The following is a 26,482-nucleotide window of genomic DNA, read 5'->3' as shown; positions in this document are numbered from 1 at the left end:
GAATAAACCAGGATTCTTCCAATACAACTGACAGTTTCTCATGATATTCTCATGAACACCATGGAGAAGTGTGGATTGGATAATAGTAAATAATTCATCTAACCATACTAATTAACCAAGCTTATTCAAAAGCAATTGGTAATCCAGAAAGAAAAAGAAAACTAAGCTCCATGCTGGAGACTTCCTATTCTTAACCAAGCTCATCCCCTCCTGCTTGCATTTGCTGTTCCCTTCTGCCTGGAATGTTCTCTCAGCTCTTTGAATAGCTGAATCCTTCTGAAACTGAAGTCATTAGTATAAATGCCACCTATTCAGAAACTCTAAATTAGATGGCCACCTACCCAACCCTATCTTTCTCTATCCTATCCCTGTTTTTTTCCTACCACATTCTGTTTATACTCCATCTCTTCCACTAAAACATCAGCTTCACAAAAGCTAAGGCTTTGTTTGTTTATTCACCACGTATTCACAAGGCCTAACACAATGTCTGCCATGGATTAGGCTTCCGTGAACATGTGAATGAATTAATGAAATACAACCCTATGTTGTGATATCATATCTTCTGTTTGGCCTTTTAGAATATATTTTCTATCAATGTCTTATATGGAGATATACAAGGCCTGTCTGGGGATTTCTTGGTTGGGTTGGGTTCTGGGTTTTGTTTTTTTTTGTTTTCTCATTACCATATCCTGGAAAAATATACTGCACAATGAAATAAGAACTCAAAAGGGCCTTGAGCGAAAGGCCAAACCCACACAACAAAATGACATAACTAGGATACATGGAAAGTTCTGCACTTAGAATCAAAGGATTTTTTGGTGCTATCACAGGGTAGGGAGACTTGGTTTGTCACTGGGATTTGTAAAAACTTCCTTAGGTTTCAGTTCATCCCAATCTTGTTATGAGCCAATATTGTGATGTGAGCATTAAAAAGCGCTGGAGTCTTGAAAGCAAATACAGTACCTCCAGACCAAATGACATATTTGTTCAATTCTACACTAACATTTAAGAACACTGGAAAAACTAAAAGTGGTTGAGAGGAAGATAAGGATTATGCGAGGCATGGAAAACTACTCATAAGAATCAAATGTTTACCAATTAACTTCAGTAAGAAGGAAGGATTTTCTAATGGTCTCCAGTCACCCCAAAATATGTTAGCTTATTCCATGAAACAGTGAATTCCTTGTCAGTATAGACTTCCACTAAACAGTTAGCAGTCAGGATACAGTGGAGGGAATTCCCACACAATGCAAAGTTATGTGACTAATGATTGATGATTGATTTATATACTTATAGCTGAGTTTCTATACTCTCCAATTTTACTGCTGTCAAGTATTTGCATAAAATACTTGCATATTTCTGTTAAAAATAAACTATTTATAGAGAAATTGGGAAAGGTATACATGTTTTGTCAATCTGAGAATGATAAAAGAATTACTGTAATAAGTGTTTTATTATATGTTGATGGACCACAGAGGCATAAAGAAATGATCAGCTGCCTACCCGCATACCCAAGTATGGAATATTAGGTATTAAAGTAGAAAACTCCATGCACAATGCATAGGATTAACTTTTGTAGGAGTCAACCCAGGAGATTCTCTCTAAATTTGTACCTCTAGAAGCTAGAAAGACTGAAACGTAATAGAAGGAAAGCAGATCTGGAAGATGTTTATAATTTTTAAAGCAGGAACGTAACTATCATTTTGGAGAAAAACTGAACAGAAGGAGGATAGTCAGCCTCAAGAATAGGGCAGAAAGACCAGGGGCCTGAAGTTGACCTTGTTTATCAAGTCCAATAAAAGACATACACTTTTTGGTTCCTATAGTGATGTAATCCATAATGATGGATGATTAAACAGGTTCAAAACAGCCATGGCGAAATATGCCTCAGGGCTGCCCTCTTCACTAAGCAACTCTAGGTAAGCCAACTTCTTGGCGATTCTGATACAGTGTACTCATATCCCCATACTAAATGCTCATTATGGCTTATATACTTTATTATCATGTAATTGATTAGCAAGAGTCAGCCCTTCCAATTCTGTAAAACACGGACTAACATAATAGGGAGGTAGAGTGTGGGCTACAGTAATACCACAATATAATAGTATCTTGGATGGCTCCTTGGTAGAGAGCCTTCATCTGACCGCAGTGTTACTCCCTTTCAAACCTACATCATTCCATATTGACTACATGTTTTAACATAAGCTATTTACTCTGGCAGAATTAATATAAAGAGACTTTGATATCGTGGTATGAACAACAACCGCTGAACCTAAGGATCATTAAGAAGCTTACAGATTAGAGAGTAATTCAGAGTGCTAGGGAGCACATGAGATGATCTGGAAAGAAAAGGTTCAGAGAGCAAAGAAAAGGAAAAATTAGCAATTGGTTATTTTAAATCTTGGAAGTAAGCAACAAAGTATGACTGTCGCAGAGGAATGACCGAGACTGGACAGGAAGATGAATATGAAGCTGGTATTTGAAGGAAACCTATGCAATGATCCGCAGACCTGAAATAAGTCTAGTCAGAGATGTCAGTGGAGAGATCTTCAGACGCAAACCCCAAATGACACAGAGAGACAATGGAGAAAAGGCTGCTGAATCAGGTCCACACATGTAATGAGAAAGAGGACAATGAAGCAGTATTCACCCGTGCACATTTTCGGAAAGACAAAAACTCCTGCTTGCCTTTTTCTTTCAGAAGAGTGGAAGGAGAAACGATTCTGAGTGGGGTTTCGGTTAGAACTGTGAAATGCATCAGCTGCACAATGGAACGTTCAGAACCCAACTGCTGAGTCACTCTCCTTTGTCGTGAGGGGCCCCATCTCATTCCACCCAGAAGTTATGTGACCCAGGACCAGCAGTCCCTGAGAAGAGAAAGTGAGCCTGTCTCCTTGCGTTTCTTTATGTGTTATGGGAATGACATTGTAACATCACAGCACAGAGTTTATAAATGATACATGAATGAAACGTTCACGACCAGTGCACAGAACATCGTCATGGACTGCTAGGTGATCTTTGTCGTGGTGCATTCAGCTCACACAGAGCTGTGAAAAACCCACACCCACTATTGCATCCTCCCCCCAGCAAATCATCTGTTTATATTCAAAACCAATCTATTATCTGTTCCTCTCATTCCATAGACAGTCGCTCCACGATATTGGACTATGACTTGGGGAGAAGACTTTACCTGTATACACAAATAGTAGTCTTGTAGATTTCATAAAGAAGCATTTTTCTCCCCCCCCCTTTCAATATGAGCTTTTGAAATTTAGATGGTAGAAGAATGAGGCAAAGATGAGAGAGAGCAAAGTAATGCCACTTGGCTTTCTGGTTGGTGTATCTGATGGGTAAACTGAAGTTCCTGTTTGCCCAGTGACTCCAGGCCAAGCATCCAGCTACTTTCCCAGGCCTAATTAAATCTGCGGCTGACCTGCAAGCAACGGGATGGTGCTTGCCATCCAGAGGAAAAGAAAGGAGGCACAGAAGACTTGTGATCAATATCAGATACTCCGGCAAGTCAGGGCTGGAGGCAGAAATGAAGAACTAGTACACCCAGTTCCTTCTCCCTGCCACTAGATTTAACTTTAGCCTTCAGATGACACAGCAGCTGACCAATGAGGAGCAATGATATTTTTCCTGCTCACATACAATGTTATCTTCCAGAGACAAATATACGGATTTTTTACATTATTGACAAATAAGCATATATTATTTTATATGTTGCAAATCATTTAAGCATCTGGAAATATCTCGAAGCACTGCTTTGAATCATAAGTAAAAACTATGAATTCTTATTATGGGATCCAAGCTGTGAACAACACTATAAAAAGAGAAAAGGAGTCAAGAATAGCCAATTCAAATTAAGATATACGAGCCTCTATTTTTTACCATTAACTTCCTCTTGAAAACAGTCATTTGTAAAACATCTGGACCTAATTATTTAAGTAAATACGGGTGGTGGTCAGCTTCAGAAGAAAACAAAATATTTACTTTATGGCTACTCTACTCCATCAGTTATGGACCCCTCTTTCTGGCAGTCTTGGACATTGCCTGGCTGTAGCAAACAGTTGAGGCAGAGGTGCAACCGAGTACTAAGAATCTGTTTTCAATGCCACAAAGGAACCACAGCAAACGTTAACACATGCAAGTAATGCAACCTACAGTGTGAAAAAGACTAAATTCCTGGATAGAAGTAATGAGAAAGCTAAGCTAGGAAGCCAATTTACAGAAACCATATTCACCTGTTTCTGAAAAGGCACCCATTTGGAAATCATCAGAACATCTCACCAGCCTGCCAAAAAAAAATTGGGCAACGTTCCTGCATCTGGGAAGGACGCTAACAGCAGCATTACTTGGGAATTCTTTCAAAGTCAACGAGCAGCGGTTACGTTGCTCCAGGAGTCCATCTAGGCTGTTTACCTCGAGATTCATGGACTTCTTAGCATGGTTTAGAATTCCGCTCGGTGACCTAGCGCCTCGGCTTGATGCAGTTCTGGATTTTCATTAAGCCACAGAAATAACTAAATTCATCTGTTGGATTCTGCCATCCAACAGATGGGAGGTCATCTAGCCCACGTCAGATGTTTAAAGTATGAAGATCATGGATGGATGTAAGAGACCTTAGTTTGAGGTTTAAAAATTGGGTGGGGGGATGGGGGAGGCCCTTGGATACCTGAGAAAACATGTGTTCGTTCCTTCTGAAATGCATCATTTTGACAAATGAGAGGTTTATGACAGTTTGGTAAACCGAGCACACGACTGGAGTTAAAATACATTCCTCCGTATTCTAATTCAATCCATAGTAGGCTTAGAAGCCTAAAGTTCTTATTTTAGACAGTCTATAATTACGTGATGTTTTTATACGGTATGGGCACTGAGGAGACCAAGAATTCCTCCTTAGCATGAAGACTCATTCTGCTCTGAATGCAGAAACACTCTTTTACTCATTTTCCTTAGGTAAATTTGCAACGGTGTTTTAACATCCGAAACTGTGATCCATGAATTTGAATTTCTGCATCATTAAATGGGCAAAAAGCTAGCGCTAGCTGATGAAAATATGAGCTGGAAGATAACAGCACCATATGGAATGATGATCACATAATAAACCAGGAAACCCGAAACAAAATGAGTCAGCTGCTTAAAAACACAAAACAAAGCTACAGTGCTCCGGAAATTACTACCCTCACCTATGGTAAAGAACATTACCTTCCGGGGCCTCCCTGGTGGCGCAGTGGTTGAGAGTCCGTCTGCTGATGCAGGGGACGCGGGTTCGTGCCCCGGTCCGGGAGGATCCCACATGCCGCGGAGCGGCTGGGCGCGTGAGCCATGGCCGCTGAGCCTGCGCGTCCGGAGCCTGTGCTCCGCAACGGGAGAGAGGCCACAACAGTGAGAGGCCCGCGTACCGCAAAAAGCAGAACAAAACAAAAATAGAACATTACCTTCCAAACTTGCTATTACCACCTCAGATCAGCAAGTCATGTCATGTCCCCACATCAGTCCTAAGGATGTAGGCAGTTCTCATGAATTTAAAAAAAAAAAAAAAAAACACAAAATATTTAACCCTTTCTTTTCAATAAAACTTGAGGCTATACTTTTGACTCACTTTATTACTTTCCCACCCACAGGAAAAGCATAATCATGTTCAATATTATTTTTAACTTAGAAGCTGTAAACAGCTAGTCACAGTCATGGCTGAGATTTATATAACCAGATTGTTATTTTACTAACAGCAACTGGTTTCACTAAGAGTCTTAGAATGATGATATGGCAGGCAACAAATTACGTTTTCTCAGACATGGTTTACTTTTGCTCAAGAGATTTGGTACTTTATGGTTTGATGAACAACTCCTCAATGATTATGGCTTGAATTACAACAAAAAAGTAGCTGGATATACTTCAGTATCACATATGCAATAACATCAAGCAATGTGTTAAATGAGTAGTAATGATCTAGATTGTTCCCACGGTCTAAAGAACTCCCAGGAAATGATGGATGTTAAGAGCTTAGGACATGTTTATCATTTTTAATCACCAGAATGGCTTGAGTAAAACACTCAGTATATAGATGGTCTGGCATAGTTAAAAGCAATAAGCTAGATGCACACTGGATTTCTTCATAAAATATCTAATTTAATCCTCATGAAAAGCTTGCAAGTTATGTGAAATGTGAATAATAAAACCGAAAAGAGGTTAAAGGACTTGTCCTAGCCCTAGATCATATAGCTAATATAATACCAAAGTAAACCTGGAAAAATAATAGTAAAACTTGTATAGCACTATTTACCAAGCATTGCTCTGAGAACATGACTCATTTAATTGAATCCTCAGGACGGGACACTGAGGTCCAAGGTCATATGAGCAGTGTTGGCAGTGGGGCTCCAGGGTCTGTGCTCTCACCGCCCCCTAGTGCTTCCTCTACTGTCTCTAGGAGCTTCCGGAAGAATCAAAGGAATACTGAGGCCTAATGTTTTGGGATTCTAGCTTAGCGTTATGTAGTACAATTAGCCAAAGAGTGTACAAATAGAGTAAATTTAGTTAAAAGATTCCATTCCCAAATAAAACCTTAAGATGCTAAAATTCTCATTTCTATGTTATTCTCTTGAATTCATCCTCAAAAAATAGCTTTCTTGCTTCCAACCACCTAAAAAATGTTTCAGAAATGGCAATATCCTCATCTCCAAGAAATTCCAAAAGAAAACACTGTAATGTAAATACTATCATTCCATTACCTCATAGTGTTTTGTCAAAACCAAGAGATAGAGAAGGGTCATAAAATTGGTTTGATGTAAAATATCCTATATCTGCTTTCAATGATTCGGCTATAAGAGGTAAAACAAGCAGTATACATGTTAAAATAGAAAGGACTAGGTAATCAGCTAGTTTAAAAGTAGTTTCATCAATTAAAAAAACTTGATTTCATGCACTGCTTTTCTCATATTCGAATCTTGAATTTTCTGTCAAAAATATCAGAGCTCTTAATGCACTCAAGCATATTCTTTACTGATATTGTTAAAAAAGGATTTGTGGTTGGTTCTGCAGAGAAATGGGAATAAGTACTTAGGCACTGTAAGAACAAAATGTATAGTTGTGTGCGATTTTTAAATATTCATTGAGACTGACAGGTAAGCCAAGCATATTAGACATGATCCTTGTCTAGTGAGCTGGAATTTCAAATTCAGCATGGCAAGAGGTCACATGGGATAGTTTACAAAAATGTGTTTAGAGGAAAGTGGAATTTTAAAAGGCAATAACCAATTAACTTTCCATTATACAGAGACTGTCCATAATATGATTTATGAAAAATGGTTTTTAAAATAGTATTGCCATTGAAAATTAAAATGGATTTTTAAAACAACCTCAGACAACCATTGAGATGTGTGAGAGGAAGTTCCTGTGTGAGTCTTCTCCACTCTGTTCTCGTTTACAGAAAATTCAGAAAATACTAAATTGCTTCAATATGGATATTGTAGGAAAAAATAAAGCAAAAGAATAGCAGACATAATAACAATGTACTAACTGCCATTCTGAGCCTTACTGATCAAGAATCACAAAGCATGTGCTCAGAAAAGACAAGTCTTCTCCAAAAAAGTAAAAAAGAAAGAAGTTAGACAAAGCAGTGAAAGCAGTGCAGAGGTCTAGACAACAAAATCTGAGAAAAACAAAGTTTAAGCCTAACTTTTATTCTGCCATGCGTGTGATTGTTCACAAGGGGAAATGGACTTTTCAAGTCAACTGTTTCCTCAACTACAAAGTTTGTACTAGACTGAACATTATAATTCCTAGTAGGCCTCTTACAGGAAAGCCTCTACATATTAAATTATGATTACTCTAATGAAGTGCTCTACAGCGTGTGACCCAAATTTGAGAGGATAAAGTATTTTTTTGGATAAGAATAGTTATTTCCATTATGTTTTTGTCCTTGGGCCTAGTAGAGCCCTGATAGACAATAGGTACTATTATGTGTGAGTTGTGTCCCCCCACCCCCCCACACAAAATATGTTTAAGTTCTAACCCCCAGTATCTCAGAATGTGACCATATTTGGAAATATTGCCAATGTAAGTGGTTAAGATGTGGTCATACTGGAGTAGAGTGGGCCCCTGATCCAACTGGACTGGTGCCCTCACAGGATGGCTATGTGAGGATGGAGGGACACAGGCAGAAGGCCACGTGATGACAAGAGCAGAGATTGGAGTCAGGCAGCTGCCAAACAAATACCAAAGATTGCCAGCAAACCACCAGAAGCTGGGAAGAGAAATGGAAGCGTTCCACTACAGATTTCAGAGGGGGAGGTCCTGCCAACACCTTAATTCTGGACTCAGCCTCCAGAATTGATTTGTTGTTTTAAGCCACCCAGTTCGTGGTACTTTGTTACAGGAGCCCTAGGAAAGTAACACAGACACGTTATACACTGTATTTCTCTCCCTTCTAGATTCCCTTTTGGGTTTTTGTTTTGTTTTTAAACAGAGGGCAGGGTGGAAGGTGTTTGATTAACCTGAGGTCTGAATCCTGATACCACCTTTACTCGCTGTCTTCAGGCAATTCGCTTAACTTCTCTAAGCTGCCGATTACTCGCCTGGAAAGTGAGAATTCTCCATAAAGTTCGTAGGAAGATTAAATGAGATGATAATTTAAAGGGCCTGGCACATCCTAGGCACTGAGTAAACGTTAAGTCTTGTCTCTCCTTCCTCCATCACACTGCTGTAATAAAGATTAAATGAGGCTAGATATATAAAGTGCTTTAACCCTAGACACACTATATATTTTATTATTCTAAAATCACCCACAACCTGGGCACACCGTGAAAGTCCCCAAAGAGTCCCATTGGAGGGACAGTCGTTGAGACTCTTGGAGCCTAGGAAGAGAACTCAGGATAGGGTGGAGTTGAGTTCTGTAGAATCAGAACCCTTGGCCTAAGCTACAAAAGACTCAGTGAAATGTAATCCCCCTCAGAGCCCTAAAAATTCCCATCCAGCATCAAAGAGCGCAGCCTCGCATGCATTCCACAGCACCGTTCCTTGAGAATTTGCCCTGAACAAGGGAAGCATTAACCTTGAAAGAGCAAAATCACATCCTGTTGGAAAGAAAGCTACCAAAAGAGAAAGGACAAAAACACCAATGGCTATATTTGCTGCTCCAATGAAGACAGAATTAGCAATTGGTATAAAATGGCCCCAACTGGGATCAGCAGTAACAACTGCTGAGCAAGGTCAATGCCAAGTTCAGAGGAAAACCAGGATCCAGCCCCAGAGAGATCAATCCGCAGTCCTAAAAGCAGCACCAGGAAACTGTTACATCCACACCACGGAATGTCAGTGGGCAGCAAACAGGAATAAACTATCGATACCAGTAGTCACTATGAAAAACAGTACAGAGGTTCCACAAAAAATTAAAAATAGAACTACCATATGATCCAGCAATTCCACTCTGGGTATTTATCTGAGGAAAACAAAAACATTAATTCAAAAAGATATCTGGGCCCCCATGTTCACTGCAGCATTATTTACAGAAGCAACTGAAGCATCCATGGATGGATGAATGGGTAAAGAAAATGTAAAATATATACATAATGGAATATTATTCAGCCATTAAAAAGAAGGAAATCCTGCAACAAATGGATGGACCTCAAGGACTCATGCCAAGTTAAATAATTCAGACAGAGAAAGGCAAATACTGTATGATCTCAGCTATATGTGCTTTTTTTTTTTTTAAAGACCCAAACTCATAGATACAGAGAACAGATGGGTCATTGCCAGAGGTGGGGGTGGGTGAAATGGATAAAGGTGGTCGAAAGGTACAAACTTCCAGCTATAAGATAAACAAACCCTGGGGATGTAATGTACAGTATGGTGACTACGGTTAATAATACCTTAATAATACCGTACTGTATATTTGAAAGTTGCTAAGAGTAAATCTTAAAAGTTCTCAACACAAGAAACAAAAATTTGTAACTATGTGTGGTGATGGATGTTAAGTAAACTTACTGTGGTGATCATATGCCAATGTACACATAGATTGAATCATTACGTTATTCACTTGAAACTAATGTTATGTCAGTTATTTCAATTTTAAAAACTATTAATACATACAAGTTGGGTGATTCTCAAAGGCAACATTCTGAGTGAAAAACGCCAGTCTCAAGAGGTCACATAATGTATGACTGCAATTGTATGACAGTCTTGAAAAGATAAAGCTACAGTGGCTGATGACAGATCAGTGGTTGCCAAGGGTTATGGGTGAGGGAAAATGTGATCAGGAAGGGATAGGACAAGGGAGTTTTTGGAGTGGTGGAACGTATACCGTATCCTAATTGTGGTGGTGGATATATGAATAGATCCATGTGAGAAAATTCTAGAACTGTACATCAAGAAAAGGATAAGTATACTGTATGCTAATTTTAACATAAAGTTTAACAACAACAACAAAAAAACTACACACACACACATACAGCACCAGGACTTGGAGGGGGCCTCAGAAGGCCCAAAGCCTGATTGATTCTACTCTACAGGAACCTCAGCTCACCGTGAGTAAGCTTCAGCAAATCCGCAAGATGGGGAGGGAAAAAAAAAGATTATTTCCACATGATACAAAGGCAAGACTAGCCTTTGGGAAGTGAGAGAACAGAAGTGAAAAACTCCAGGAATCTGAGCAAATCCTTCTGAAACCCAAGGAGGCAATCAGAAGGAACCCAGTCAGTTCTCCCTGTTTGAGAGCTTTAAAGCAGAATGACCATTTTCTCCCTACACGAAGGAAGAGTTACTCTGCACCGGTCACTCCCTTCCCTAAGTCCTCTCAGTCAACTTAGCCACAGATGAGAGAAAAGGCAGCATCGTTAAGTACGCACCCCAAAGCACGTCTCAGGGATCGATTTCTAAGAGAATTCTCTTCTCAGTTGCTACTCTGAATAGAAAGACAACCCTAATAGTAGTCAATAATTCCAAGAACACAGGTGGACTTCTGCCTGCCAGTTTCGAGGTTAATGACCGCCTGTGGGGCACAGTTTCCAGGGCTCTGAAGAGGCTTTAGAGGTCCACCTAAGAACTGAATCCTCCTTCACACTTCATGGGACATCTGGAGGTGGATGTCACCCTGTCCTCCCAAGGAGGGAATTCCACAGCATGGAGGCCCCTCCTGAGGAGGACAGCACGTGAATGACACGTCACAAAGATCACACAGGACAGCCAAGAGAGGCTGAGCTGCAGGTGGGTCAGCTGCAGAAACTCCCCCTGCCACCTCCCCTGTTCTCTCACCTAGTGCACAACCCCAGGGGAGCTCCAGGAGGGGGAGGGATTGAGCAGACCACGCCCCTTCCCACAGCACGTGGGGATCCTTAGAGCCAAGCATCAATCCTGAACCGGTAAGGGGAGGCATGACATGAGTTCTAAACACAGTCGTCCGGATTTTAATAGAGGCAAGTGAATGGACCGCTGTTGCAGATATCAGGGGATGAAAGAGCGAGTCAGCAGAACATGGCTTAAAGTGATGACTGAATCAAAATAAAACCTTTTCGTGCTCGCCCCTCCACAGAGTGCAAAGCCACTTCACTGAACACAGGGGAACGGATCCAGAGAGAGGAGCTGCTGAATAATGCAGTGGCCAATCTCATCTGGGACCGAGTCCAGCGGGGCCGGGTGAGTCAAGGTAACTGGTGGAAGCTGCGCGGGCAGAGGCTCAGAGTAAAGACTGGGAAATGCTGCCATTATTCTGAAGTAATGAGCAGCCTCCGATGCCACTCAAGTAGATGCAGTGACTTGACATTTTAAGAAGCCAATTCTGACGGTGGCCTAGAGCGTGGAGGAGGGAACACAGGCAGGGATGAGAACGAGACAGGAAGACTGGATCCAGTTTGAGTCATATAGTCCTTCGTCAATACCCGGATCTAACCTCTGCAGAGGGAGGTCAAGGGCAAAATGGAACCCAGAAGGACAAAGGGTGGAGTTGCCTTAGTAGGGATGCAGAGAGGGTTTAAAGGCTCTTTTTCAAAAAATTAGACTCAGACTTGAATTCATCTGATTAGTAGAGCAATGTGTAAAATTCCTCCCGCTTGGAGAGCAAACTTCCCTTGAAAAGCAAAACAGACCGCATAAAGTTCAGGTAAGAAAAAGGTGGGTTATGTGGCTTAAGCTATAATATTGTCTAGGCCACAAGAGAGTTTGGGAGAATATAGTCTTTGAAACTCAAACACAGTATAGCTCAGCTCTTCATGGGAAGAGAGCTGCCAGTGATTTGAAACTCAAGCCCTAATTCGTCATAAAGAAGACACTCTGCCTGGGCCACCACCCACACTCCTGCAGATAGCTCTAGAACCTACCATGGCCGCAGGCAACTGTATGAAAATATAGGGAGGTGGGGTCCTACCTGTATGTAATTCTTGAAGAGACAGCTATTTGTACTGAGGAACTGAACATGGAACATTTGAAGAGGAATGGTAAAGTGAGAGTAGGTGCAAGAGATAGGCTGGAAGAAACGGGTAGGGCTTACACTCCATTAGGTATCAAGTATGTAGGGAGAGAAAACAGTTGCAGGGTTTGAGCAGGAATGAATGGGGCAATGGCTATTAATTAATAGAAACAGTGAGGGTGAGAGAAGATTCAGAGAGAAGTGGTAAGTTTAATCCTTTCTTAAATTTTTTTCTCTATTTTTTCCTTCCAGTTTTGAGATATGGTTAACATACTGTGTAAGTGTAAGGTGCACAGCATCATGACAGGACATGCACATACACTGCAAAATGACCACCACAGGAAGTTAACATACATCACCTCATAGAGTTATAAGAATTTTTTCTTTGTGATGAGAATTTTCAGTGTTTACTTTTACAGCAACTTTCAACTACACCATACAGCTTTTTAAACTATGGTCATCATGTTGTATATTACACCTCCAGTACTTATTTACCTTTTAACTGGAAGTGTGTACCCTTTGACCATTTTCACCGTCCCCCCACATGCTGGAACGAGAGGGCCTGCAATATATTCACAGATACTAGAAGTAAGAGACTGGGGCACAAGAGGGAGAGGGGGGTTGTCCCCTCCCCACACACCCCCTCCAGCGGCAGGGCTGGAGTTTCTGTGTTTCTGCGCCTGAAAGAGGGACCAAGCCCCTGCTGCAGCGCACAAAGCAGCTACAAGAAACAAAAAAACCTATTCTGCACATTGATTGATGTGACTCGGAGGGTTGGCAATGTCTCCAGGTATTAGGAGACAAAGACCCAGCCTACGTCAATGCTGAACTAATAGCCAAGGACCCCAACTGTAGATGCTGTAAAGTTTGTGACAAAGCAGAAACAAAAATGTCAGATGCCACATGGATGAGGAACTTGGTGCAGAAGAAACACATGTTATTTAACAATCTGCCACTGAGTGAACAAAACCCAGCTGAAATCAAGCTAGAGGCAGCCAAGAACACACTGCTGGAGTCGTCGCAGACCACTACCAGGATTGGCTCAAGGACAGCAGAGCTGGGAGTCTCATTCCGCCAGAAGGGGTGGGGGGCACTTATGGAGTGTGCTGGAAACTGGTAATGAGCCGGGGGGGGGGGCGCGAAGGCAAGGACTCATTAAGATAAAGAGGTGGTCACACCCCACCCCCTGAAAAAAAAAAAAAAAAGAAGAAAACCACTTTTGTCTGTGCACTTAACTTTGTGATAGTTCTATTTGGTCAGCTATGTTCTCTGCATCTTCCATGAACCGGGGCAGTAACCTCCTAACCCAGCAGTTTCCCAAGTGCCCTGAGAAGCATGTACCAGTATCTCTGAGGCGAAGGGGCTCCTTCTCCACCAGGGAGGGGGCACAGCACTCCCAGCTTTGAGAGGTGGGGATGCACAGCACCTGAAACCACATGCTCACTGGAAGGAAGAACAGGTTCCAGCCATTACACAGATTGAAAGTAGGCAAAGCACACGAGGCAAGCAGACAAGAACAGGGGCTAACTGGCAGAAAACTGTACAACAAATGATAAATCTCAACTCTATGACCATTTAGCTTCAGTTTTCTTATCTGCAAATCGGGAATAACAATGTCTCTCTTATAGGGCTGTCGTAAGAATTGCATGAAGATAAGATTCTGGTCAGAAAACCAATTGACTAAATGGAATCTAATGTTAAAAGGAGAACTGATGTATTTAAACTGTAACTGGCTGTATCACCTGAGCAAGTTAACAGTTCTGTGCCTCCCTTTCCTCAGTTTAAAAAAAGGATCTATTTAGAGTACCTTGCTCTCAGGTCTATTTAGGATTAGAGAATACGAGTAACGATCTTATAATAGTGCCAGGCACACAGTACATGCTCATTAAAGGTTAACTGTCACTTTTAATCAGAAGCAGAAGTTCCTAAAACTTCCTTAGCTGCCTAAGCTACTGATTCTGCCTCATGAAAAAATTGCTTTGTTATTCTTGTGGGGGTTTTTCTAGTTGTCACGTAGAATCATAGAATCATCAGCAAATTTGAACATAAATTTCAAGTCATCCAACCACCTACATGGTCTTTTTTTTCTATCTACAGTTGAATTCAACTGGGGGAGGAGGGGGAGAAACAGTGTTTGCAGCGCCTACTCAGGGTAGGAACTATGTAAAGGCTGGGATGTAATCAGGGCTGATGCTCAGGCAGGTGCCCAGATATGGACACACCAGTTCTTAAGATGCTAAAGTATTTCACCAGCTGATTAATAGCAACTCCCTTAAGCTCCCCACTGACCCCCTCCCTTGAACACCGGGGGATGCCTCGTTATCTAGCAGCAGGAAGGTTTACTCAGTGTTAGAGGATAATTTTTCAGAGTAAGGTACAATCACGACTCTCATACAGATATAACACTAACTATGTCACAGATTTAACTCATTAATGAGGGAACTGGAAAAGCCATCATAAATTCCTCAAAGGCGAATCCAAAGACCGGACTGGACCAATACTTAAGCCCATTAGGAATGTTGAAACAAATTTGCTTAAAGGATGCAAAACTGGCTTCTTCTACAATGGCAAAGGAAGTCGAACATTGACTAGCACAAAAAAACTATTGTATGTCTATAGATAAGAATTATTTGCATTATATCAGTATTGTAAAAGTTAACTAGATATAGTTAACTCTATAGATGTTATCTCTAGGGTTGTAAAATAACTCAAAGACAATTAAAAGCACAAACCCAAACCCTATAGAATCAGATAACTCTGAAAGGTATGCTCTAAACAACGCATAGGTTTCCACTGAAGACACCTGAACATCTTTTGGCCTAATTAAAAATCTCACAACTTTTTGGCTATGATCTTCCCTCCTTGATCAATAATCCAAAGAAAAATCATCCTTGTAGGGCTGATCTCATTAGATTTGGCCTCATCATCTGCATAGATGGGCCCCAGGGCAGGCTACCCCAAGGTGTGCCACTCTGGCGCATGGATTATTTTGAGCTGAGATCAAGGCCCAAAGACTCAGGAAGAACCTTTGAACTTCCCCCTTACTGCCTAAAAGAATTTAAAATAGGAGGCCTGTCCCAGGAAGAAGCTATCCCCATAGATAACCATGTAAAGTATTAGGTGTAGACAGAGAGCAACCTAGCAGAGCCCGTTTGATCAAAGTTCTCTCTGTGTCCCATTGTCTCTAGATTGCCCATGAACTTTTTCTTCCTGTGGATTACCTTACTTCCCCCTTGAAGCCTCAGACCCCTACCTCTTTCTCCTTAGTCCAGAATATATATATATTAGCCCATGTTCGTGTGCCTGAGGCACAGTGAGGCGAAACATATGGAAACACTGCAGTTTGGAGCAAAGAAAGGTTTATCGCAGGGCCATGTAAGGAGATGGGTGGCTCATGCCCTAAAAGCCCTGAGCTTCCATAAGGGTTTCAGCAAAACATTTTTGAAAGGCAGGTGAGGGAGGCAGATCACAGGGTACCTGATCAGCTCATGCACAATTCTGATTGGCTGATGGTGAAGGGTGGTGTCACAGGGGTTAACATTATCAGTCCACAGGCTCCAGGAGGCCTGGGGCTATGTGCTCATGGTCATCAAGTAGTTAACATCTTCCAGTTGGTGGGGGGCTTTCCCATCTGTAAAACAACTCAGGAAATGTGCAAATACTGTTATGTAGGTATATTTCATCTTGCTTTGTGTTTGAGGGTCATCCTATGTGAATTTCCGTGCACATGTAGTAAATTGGATTTTTTCCTATTAATCTGCCTTAGGTCATTTTAATCGCCCACCAAAAGAACTAAGAGAGGAAATTTCCCCTCCTCCACACAGCAAGAGGCTTCATCAAGTTGGCTTTGGAAATCCAGAGCTCTACAGTATGGAACAATCACAAAATAAACTTCTGTTGGGAAATTGTCTCACAAGGAATTTCAGACTGGACTTTTTCAAGTTTCTAGTATTTGCTATCTCAAGGCTAGGAAAACAAGCCCAAAAAACACTCCACCAAATTTCACCGGCAGTGCCTGTAAGTATGGGTGAATCCCCCTCACAAGGCCCCGGGCCTCCCTGGAGGTGGCTTCCTCACCACCACAGTAAGACTGGGCCCCGGTAAGCCAGCTTCCGGGACAGTCTTCCTGAGAAGCTTCCAAAAGGCAGTGGCTCCATTAAAAAGGCTCAAGTGAAGTATAAACAAGTCAATCTTATTTTCTTAAAAGTGACTGTCGTACCTGATTGAGAACCATTCTCAAATAAGACATTCCAGGCAAGGATTTGTTTCTATACCCAATTTTTTCTATTAACTCCTGGTACCAAGGCGGACAGATTCTTATTGAACCTACACAAATAACTATAGTGCCAAGAACAGAAGATTTAGTGAGAGTTTCTGATTTCCAGTAGAAGGGAGGAGGAAGTAGTTATTGAGAATCAGATATTATTTGAAAATGCTACATTTTTGTTTAAAATAGCATCTACTAAAGACTATTGGTTACAGATAGCTTAAGAATTCTTTTAAAAAGGAGGTTGCTGGGCTTCCCTGGTGGCGCAGTGGTTGAGAGTCCGCCTGCCGATGCAGGGGACACGGGTTCGTGCCCCGGTCCAGGAAGATCCCACATGCCACGGAGCGGCTAGACCCGTGAGCCATGGCCACTGAGCTTGTGTGTCCAGAGCCTATGCTCTGCAACGGGAAAGGCCACAACGGCGAGGGACCGTGTACCACAAAAAAAAAAGAAAAAAAAAGGAGGTTGCTTACATATCTAGAAGAGAGAACATTAAAAGAACATCAACAGTATTCTAAACAAATATCCATAATAAAAATTGCCTCATCAGTTCATTTAGTCCTGTGTAATTAAGTAGTGTTCTGCTAGGTCTTGGGTTAGCAGACTTGGGAAGCCCGCTGCTTCTGTACTAAAGATTTTGAAGATTCTGACTCAGCCCACTGGCAAGCAATGCTTTCTGCACCCAAGAGTCTATCCTTAAAAGAGGCAATAGTTTAAAGTAGCTGGTACAGCATGGCGCCAGGACAATCCTTGTTTGAAGACACAAACTGACAAACTGCTCACTCAGGTGAAAATTAGAGTAAAACAAAATGCATCCATAGAGGAAAGAAATGTGAAATAGGTGTGGTTATTTATTACTGATAATTTTCAAACATGAAAGATCTGATGAGAGTTCAGAAAAAAGTGACAAGGAAATGTGGTCGTTTCTGTGGCATACATAACAAGATAATAAAGCCATGCCAAATGTAGCTGAAATGTTTCTGTGTAATGATTAAGTCAATTTTCAAGTGTTACATGTGATTTATAAGTGCACGAATATGGGGACTTCCCTGGTGGTACAGTGGTTAAGACTCCATGCTCCCAGCGCAGGGAGCCGGGGTTCAATCCCTGGTCAGGGAACTAGATCCCACATGCATGCCGCAACTAAGAGTCTCCATGCCACAACTAAGGAGCCCGCCTGCCACAACTAAGACCCGGTGCAACCAAATAATGTTTTAAAATAAATAAATGCATGAATATGATTTTTATAGAGGAAAAATCTTGATACACAGTAATCCTAAGACATACATATCAAGAATATCAAGAAATTCAGTAACTCTGGAGTAGGGCCTGTATTTTATAAAACTCTACAGGTAAGTCTAATGTGCATCTCCAATTTAGAATCACTGGCCTAGAAGATGTCAGATTCAAATTAAAGCTTATCAAACAGACAAGAGATTAAGTATTAGCAAGAATGTAGAAAAAAAGGGAACCCCTGAGTCCTGTTGGTGGGAATGTAAATTGGTGCAGTCACTATGGGAAACAGTATGGAGCCTCCTCAAAATATTAGAAATAGAATTACCACATGATTAAAGGAAATGAAGTCACTATTTTGAAAAGATATCTGCAGCCCCATGTTCACTGCAGTGTTATTCACAGTAGCCAAGACATGGAAACAACCTATGTGTCCACTGATGGACAGATAAAGAAAATGGAGTATATGTGTAAAATGGAATATTATCTAGCCATAACAAAAAAAAAAGTCCTGCCATTTGGGACAAAATGGACGGACCTTGAGGGTACTGTGCTAAATAAAATAAGTTAGTCCAAAGGATAAAAACTGTATCATCTCACTTATATGTAGTATCTAAAAAAGGCGAACACAGAAACAGTAGAACAGACATTGCCAGGGGCCAGGAGATGGGGAAAATGAGGAGATACCTGCTGGTCAATGGGTATAAACTTCCAGTAATAAGATGAATAAGTACTGGGGGATCTAATATATAGCACAGTGACTGTAGTTAACAATACTGTGTCATGTGCTGGACAGTTGTCAAGAAAGTAGATCTTAAATAATCTCACTACAAAAAAAAATAGTTATTTGAGGTGATGGATGTGTTAGCTAACTTTATTGTGGTAAATATATATCAAATCATCACATTGTACACCTTAAATTTACATAATGTTATGTCAGCTGTGTATCAATAAAGTTAGGGAAAAAATATATAAGCTTGTTCCAAGTAAGCATTTAAATAATAACTGACTGGTAACACTGTACCAGTTGTTACCTAATATTATCAAGCAAACTATCACCAGGGTTCTGATCACTGTCTGTATTATGAGCAATGAGGGCAGTGACCAATCTCTAGGAATTCTCCATGAAAACAAACAATTTCTGAAATGTTTACACACATTTTATGTATTCAAATGTAACCTAGGGATATCTGAGCATGTCTTCTGATTTAGTAACTCATTAAACAAACCTGATTATTTCTAGCATCATTTTATAAGAACAAATCACTAACTTTCCAGAGATCTTCTGGGAAATCTCAAAGATAGTTTCAGTCATAAAAGACATCCTGAAGGTTTTCTTTTCCTATATTTAGAATTTGATTTTTTTGAAGGCAAAAAACAACAAAAAAAGTCATTAGAGAAAATTTATACACATCTGATTAATACTGGACCTCATATGGGTGCCTGAAATACTTGATTACCCCTTTAATCAAAGTGACAATAAAGCATTTAAATGTAAGTAAAGATAACACAACTAAAAAGAACCTTTGGAGGCTTCCCTAGTGGCGCAGTGGTTAAGAACCCGTCTGCCAATGCAGGGGACACAGGTTTGAGCCCTGGTCCAGGAAGATCCCACGTGCCGCGGAGCAACTAAGCCCGTGCACCACAACTACTGAGCCTGCAAGCCACAACTACTGAGCCCGTGTGCCACAACTACTAAAAACTGTGCACCTAGAGCCCGTGCTCCACAACAAGAGAAGCCACCGTGATGAGAAGCCCGCACACTGCAACGAAGAGTAGCCCCTGGCTTGCCGCAACTAGAGAAAGCCTGAGCGCAGCAATGAAGACCCAATGCAACCAAAAATAAATAATTAATTTTTTAAAAAGAACCTTAGTTCTTTCGTGAAAGAGGAAGGTTTGTTTTCTGTTACGTGTTTTTTCTTTAAATAATCTCAGTGGAATAACTCCACAACTATTTAAGGGCAATGTTTTAAGAAGATAAAATAACTCTCATACAGACTCAGAATGAACACCTGTCAAGAGATTTTAACTCTAATAAACAAGGGAACCCGAAAAGTGTTACAACCAGTTCAAAGGAAAATTCAAAGACCAGGTAAATATATAAGCCCATCAGGTCTGTGAAAATTTGCTTAATAGGTGCAACACTGGCTGCTTCGACAGCAGGGAACAGAAGTCAACTGAACATCCACCAGACATTTTTTTGCACGTCTACAGACAAGAATTACTTTCATGTTACTAACATGCAAATTAACTTCTGGCAAGCTAACTTTTCTCTTTCTGCAGAGTTGTAGCTTAGCGCAAAGACAATGAACAGACAATGAACGGTCCAAACTTCATAGATGGCCTGGAAGAATGTTCTCCACACCATGCATATTCCACTGAAGACACCTGCTAATCTTTGGTCCATTTGAAAGTCTTTCACAATTTCTCCTTCACCCTGTCCCATCAGGGGGCCTCCAGGACCCATCAGCTGGCCAGGCTTGTTAATACGTATTATCACATGTTAAATCGGTTTAGTATCACTCCTGTACACAGAGAAAGACAGTTTTCTGTCCTTGATGGGCTTTTAGTCCAGTGACAAAGACTCACCAATAAACAGAGCAGAGATACGCACGAGGGGCTTAGAGGAGGCACTTAAACCAGAACGGTAGGAATTAGCAAAGAGATGGGGGAGTGTGCACATGAAGGGAAAAAGAAAAGAAAGAGGCTCCATGCAGGAGAAATGGCAGGAGTCATAACCTGGAGGCGAATTAGACCATGGAGAGTGCAAGAAACTAAGTTCATTTAGGCTTTCGACGGGGAAAAAAAATGGTTTACCACCATCCTTGACCTGGCACAGGATAAACCCCTGGGAAGCAATGGTAGCCTCCCTGCTTTAAGATTTTAAGAAAAATAGTGAACACATGACAGGCAAAGTGGGTGAGTAGGGTATTGTAAATAATTCTCAACCTATTCTAAAAATGGCATGCAGCCATTCTAAATATTGCCTAGGAATTATTTATAATGCCTGATATAACATTCTGTGATAACATAAGGCACACACAATTGAGAGTTTGTTAAAATTTAATCCCAATTTAAAAGCTAGGCAGAGAGGGCCAAGACCAGAATAGGCAAGGGATTTTCATCAGGAGCATCTTACCCAAGTAAAAGAAAAAACCCTCAAACTCAAAAAACTAAAATTACCATTTCCCAGAGTTGGTAAATTCTTAAACTGACAGAAAGCTATCTCTTCTTGTGATTGGTTGCCACATTCACAGAGGACTAGATTGTCATCAGTCTTGGTGAAAAGAGTTATTAGTCTACGTGCCACTTCCTGGCACATGCCACCAGTTTATCCTAACTTTAAAATCACATCTGGAAAAATGAGGTTATAACCAGAGCTGCCAGATGCTTTCAACAGTGAAGAATTCTCCATAAAAATAGCAGCTACCGTCTATTCACTCTGTACCAGGCACTTTTTAAAACATTACTAGTTTAATCTCAACCCAACTCTTTGTGATAGCAGTTAATTATCATGTCCATTTTATAGATAAATAAACTAAGAATCAGGGAGATTAAGTAACGTGCCTAAAGTTTTCTATGTTATATGAAAAATTAAGTAGAGAAGCTCAGATTCTAATCCACATCAATTCTAAAGCCCATGGTCTTAAAAATATGGACCCTCTAGGTCTTCCCTGGTGGCGCAGTGGTTGAGAGTCCGCCTGCCGATGCAGGGGACACGGGTTCGCGCCCCGGTCTGGGAAGATCCCACATGCCGCGGAGCGGCTGGGCCCGTGAGCCATGGCCGCTGAGCCTGCGCTCCGCAACGGGAGAGGCCACAACAGTGAACGACATGGGATAAGTTATAAGATTTGCCACTACAATTTTTTTTTGCACTTCATAATTCTACCAGTTCAGCCTTTAACCCGCAGTCTTCCCTCTTTGCCTACCCCCTCCCTTTTGGCATCCCCTCAACAGATGCATATACACGCTCAACCCAATAAGCCAACAGCTGATGAGAACTGCAGTAGTTCCATATTTAACTGTTAATTTAGCAAAGGCCTATTTCTGATAAAGACCATGTAAGAAGAGATTTTTTTAAAGCAATACATTGCTAGCTACAAATAACTTATTTTTACAAAAATATCCAGCTCATGATTCTAGGAAAGCTTCCAGAAATGTAGTAAAACACAAACTTTGAAGGTTCAGATTTATGTACACAGGCAGCAGAGAAGGTACAGTGAAAGCAGAGGACTACCAATACCTTTGTTAAAGAGGGTCCCTCTCTTACTCTCCCCCAAAGCACACACACATTTCGTGACAAATTCCCCCCCTTTTCTTTGAGGCCAAGGTTTTGTGCAACAGCAAAGATCACTATCAACTTAACAGGGAGGTTAAGTTAAAGGTTGTGAAACAACAAGAGCTTTCGGTGTCACACTTACAATCACAGAAATACTGTTCAGTAGTACCAATACCTACTGAATACAAGGCCCCTTAAGTACATACACCATTTGAACCCTGGAACAGAGTGTCAACAACTACCCTTTCTCCTCTGTGGCTTGATCCCTGGAGGCACAAGATGACTTAGTTCTGTTTCCCGGAGCTTTTCTTGGTATTAACTTATTTTAAGCAGGGGTCTTTCTTTCCCCCTAGACAAGTGATTACTAGTGAGCATGAGAATCATTTAGGATAATTTTTCGAAGGCATATTCCCAGGCCACCTCCCTAGAGAGTTAGCTTCACTGGGCCTGACATCTTGCCAGGAGTCTGTTTTTAACAAGTATCCCAGGTGATTCCAGTGAAGTTGCTCCATGGAACAGCCGTTAACACTGTACTGGAATCTTGAGTGTTTTAAGTACTGAACGGATCAACTAGTGCTTACTGGTGACGAGCTCATTTTATCTTGATGACAGAAGTATCAGGGTGGGAAAAAGTAACAGTTCACAGACTGAGTCACAAACCAATACATGTCATATGAGTTGACCAAATGATGATAGAGGCAACGTTACCAAAGTAAATTCAGATCCATAGTCTCTTATAAGAAACTTTGTTAATTAAAGTTACCAAAATTTAGAAATAAAGAGGCTGTCATTTCAACCCTATTGTTTAACTGACTCACCCTAGGGATATTTAAGTATATAAAGGAAAGTATCTGGTTTTGGTTTTGTTTTTTTTTTTTTTTTTTTGCAGTACGCAGGCCTCTCACTGTTGCGGCCTCTCCCGTTGCAGAGCACAGGCTCCGGACACGCAGGCTCAGCGGCCATGGCTCACGGACCCAGCCACTCCGTGGCATGTGGGATACTCCCGGACCAGGGCACGAACCCGTGTCCCCTGCATCGGCAGGCGGACTCTCAACCACTGCACCAACAGGGAAGCCCTATCTGCTTTTTAATGTTTAACTAGAGACATTGTGAAGCTACATGTAAACTTGTAGATTTCTATTCATAAGAAAGGTAATTCCAAAGTCAGAGTTGTGTGCCCTGTAATGCATTAACCAGGTTTGCAACTACAAAAAAATTTATTCTGATATCCTTTTATCTGACTCTTTCTCAAGTTCCCTTAAGCCCATCTAACCATCTTAGTGGTTTCTTCATTAAGCACTGAATAAAACGCTTCATTATTTCTTCATTAAGGGTTGAATAAAAGCATAAAAGTGCACTTATTTTATGTATGAGTCATGTTTAATTTTTTTGACGATTGTGCTTTGGCAGTGTTGGAGGTTCTACTTAGATGCTCAAACGCATTTACCTGCTGAAGCCAATTAAACCGCATTGATCAAGAGGTACAATTTCTTGTGTTGTTTGAGCCCAGGCACACCTTCTCTTGGCTCCCACAGTCCATCTCAAGGAGCAGGAGACTTTTGCTTACTCCTTCTGCCTGTGTTGTTTTGTTTCTGGTTCTTGACCACATTCAGCTCTGACTCTAGTTTGTACACGACCACTGTATTATCCCATTGATGGCAGCAATGGGGGTTTGGTTTTACAGTTTGACAGTGTGGTCATCTGCATCGAGATGGGCATCTCCCTTCTGTCAGGGAGAGGGGGAAAAATTCTTTGTCTCTTTACGTGCCCACATCAATTAAGAAAATATTTTGTACATATTAATAAGGAAAACAGCTTTTGTAGGGAGAAACTGGTGAGTCTGTTTCTGTTCTGACCTGTGGCTCAGCGAGATTATGTATGTATCTGTGTGTCTAAGATTGAGACAAAGCCTTAACTTCTCACTGTAAATCTGAAATATTGTCCTACCTCTGGAAGTTATTAATAAGTTATTGGCAAAGTCTCAAAATAAAGGGGCTCATTTTTGTGTGGGTTTACAGACATTAATACATACATGAGTGAACCATTCCTAAAATTATTCCAGAAAATAAACCGAATTTATATGTGACAGTTTTTAAAGATAAAACAAATCACTGGCCCAAATGCATGTTTATATAAGAATCCAAGTTCATATAATCAAGATAAACCACTGGAAAAATAAGACTACCTAGATAGTCTTGGTTATGGAAACAGTGATATATCTTTCCTGCCATTATATCAGAGTTCAGTATTATATAAGAATACATTTTACTTTAAAGGTTTGATTTTGTTTTCATGAATTTCCCAAACCTCTTACACTTGCTTATTGATTAAATAAGTCACACTACTCCTACATTATTTTTAAGATTATGAAAAATGTATTCAGCTTAAATAAATTATAATTCTGACAAGCTTTTTGATATAAACAGTAATTATGTTCTGTATCACTTCAACTTAAACATAATTCCCTAGATCCTTCATTAACTAAAATGTCTTGGACTAACTGTAGAGTTAATTACTGGAAAATCTTCAGATACCTGGATAATTTCTATGTAAAACACAATACTAAAACCCAAGCACAGGTTTAACATGTACCTTTAGTTTCTTTACCATAGAGTGGTTATAATTTTGGATATTATTAGATGTGCTCATGCTTGCCACTTTAAGAATGTATAAAGCTCATACGTGTGGCTATGAGGACTGAGTTTTTCTTGTTTGTTTGTTAAACTGTAAGATAAGCAATTATCAATTACCTGCCTCTCAGCAAAATAGAAGTTAATTTGGAGCACTGAGCAGCAGAGAAATACAACTGAATATGCAAGGTAACGGGATGTAATTTTGTTTTCTCAGGAAAATCAGAGTAGTATTGTTCAAAAGGAAAGTGTCTGTTTGTTCCAGAATGTGAAAGAGCATAGTGGAGAACGAAATTTGAGTTTGTGTAACAAGTTGGAGATTTAGAGGGAACTGCATATTATTTACCTTGGTTTAAAATACCTGAGTCTGAAAAATAATGAAATATGTTAAAATTGACAGTTTGCTTAGTTTTGATGGGCTTATTAATTTGAAAACACTTACTGCCAAATATTGTATTAATATCTGAACCAAAACTTCTCTATTAAAATGACAACTAGTCTTGAAATATTTAGTCTTAACAATGCATAGTAAATGGTTACTCTTTATTGTAACCTGTCCAAATAGGACTCCACACTCACCAGGATAATCTTCTGTGCTTTGCGTTGCTTCATCATGTCCTTGATTTAACAAAAATAATAAAGAACAAAGTGTACTCAGTTCTGAAGGTGCTAAGGTCAGAGGCTGGGTTCTGCATGAGCAGACAGACAGTGGCAGGATGGAAGCAGAGAAGAGAACTGGCAGGAGTTACACAGTGTACAGGCCCCACAATGCTTCAGCCAACCCCCTGGGGAACCCTGGAATGTATATGGCTCAGAGTGTCCAGAGCTGGACCAAAATGGCAAGGCCTGTCCACCTGGGATGACTGGATATCAGCCACCCTGAAAGGAGAGCAGTTAGACAAGGCAGCTCTGGGCAGCTGAGCAAAGCCCCTGGAAGCTGAATGCTTGAGGCTGCCTGCTGATGGCTGGGCAGCAAGTCCTTCCATGAACAGGAACGCTACGTGCACAATCCCCTATGGTCATGTTACCTTCTACTGCGTCCATTTTGAAATATTGTAATGTTACCTTGATTAAATAGATAGCCAAGTATTTTATCTCAAGGATCCATCGATCCTGGGACCTCCCTGGTGGCAGAGTCGTTAAGAATCCGCCTGCCAGTGCAGTGGACACCAGGGTTCAATCCCTGGTCCGGGAAGCTCCCACATGCTGCAGAGCAACTAAGCCCGTGCACCATAACTACTGAGCCTGTGCTCTAGAGCCCACGCTCCAGAACAAGAGAAGCCACTGCAATGAGAAGCCCACGCACCGCAACGAAAAGTAGCCCCCGCTCGCCACAACTAGAGAAAGCTGTGTGCAGAAATGAAGGACCCAATGCAGCCAAAAATAAAATTTTTTTTTAAAAATCCATCGATTCTATCTTAATCAGCTGAGACATCTCTTCTAACAACTCTTGGTTTTGCCTTCAAGATCAGAACTCACATGTAGAGAAGGCAAATTTCCAGATTTCTTTTTATCATTTAAAACTAACTTTGCAACTTCCCATTCAGCCTCTGGATAACCACAAATATGTCTTTCTGTCTTAGAAAAAAGAAGGACCCTAGAAATGACAGGGCATGTTTGGGACTTCTCAATTTTTCTCAATTAGCTCAACACTATTATAAGGACACTCTTGT

This window comes from Pseudorca crassidens, chromosome 12 (assembly GCF_039906515.1).
Source record: "Pseudorca crassidens isolate mPseCra1 chromosome 12, mPseCra1.hap1, whole genome shotgun sequence".
Classification (NCBI taxonomy): Eukaryota; Metazoa; Chordata; class Mammalia; order Artiodactyla; family Delphinidae; genus Pseudorca; species Pseudorca crassidens.
The sequence above is the reverse complement of the archived record's forward strand: the minus strand, read 5'-3'. Positions refer to the sequence as shown.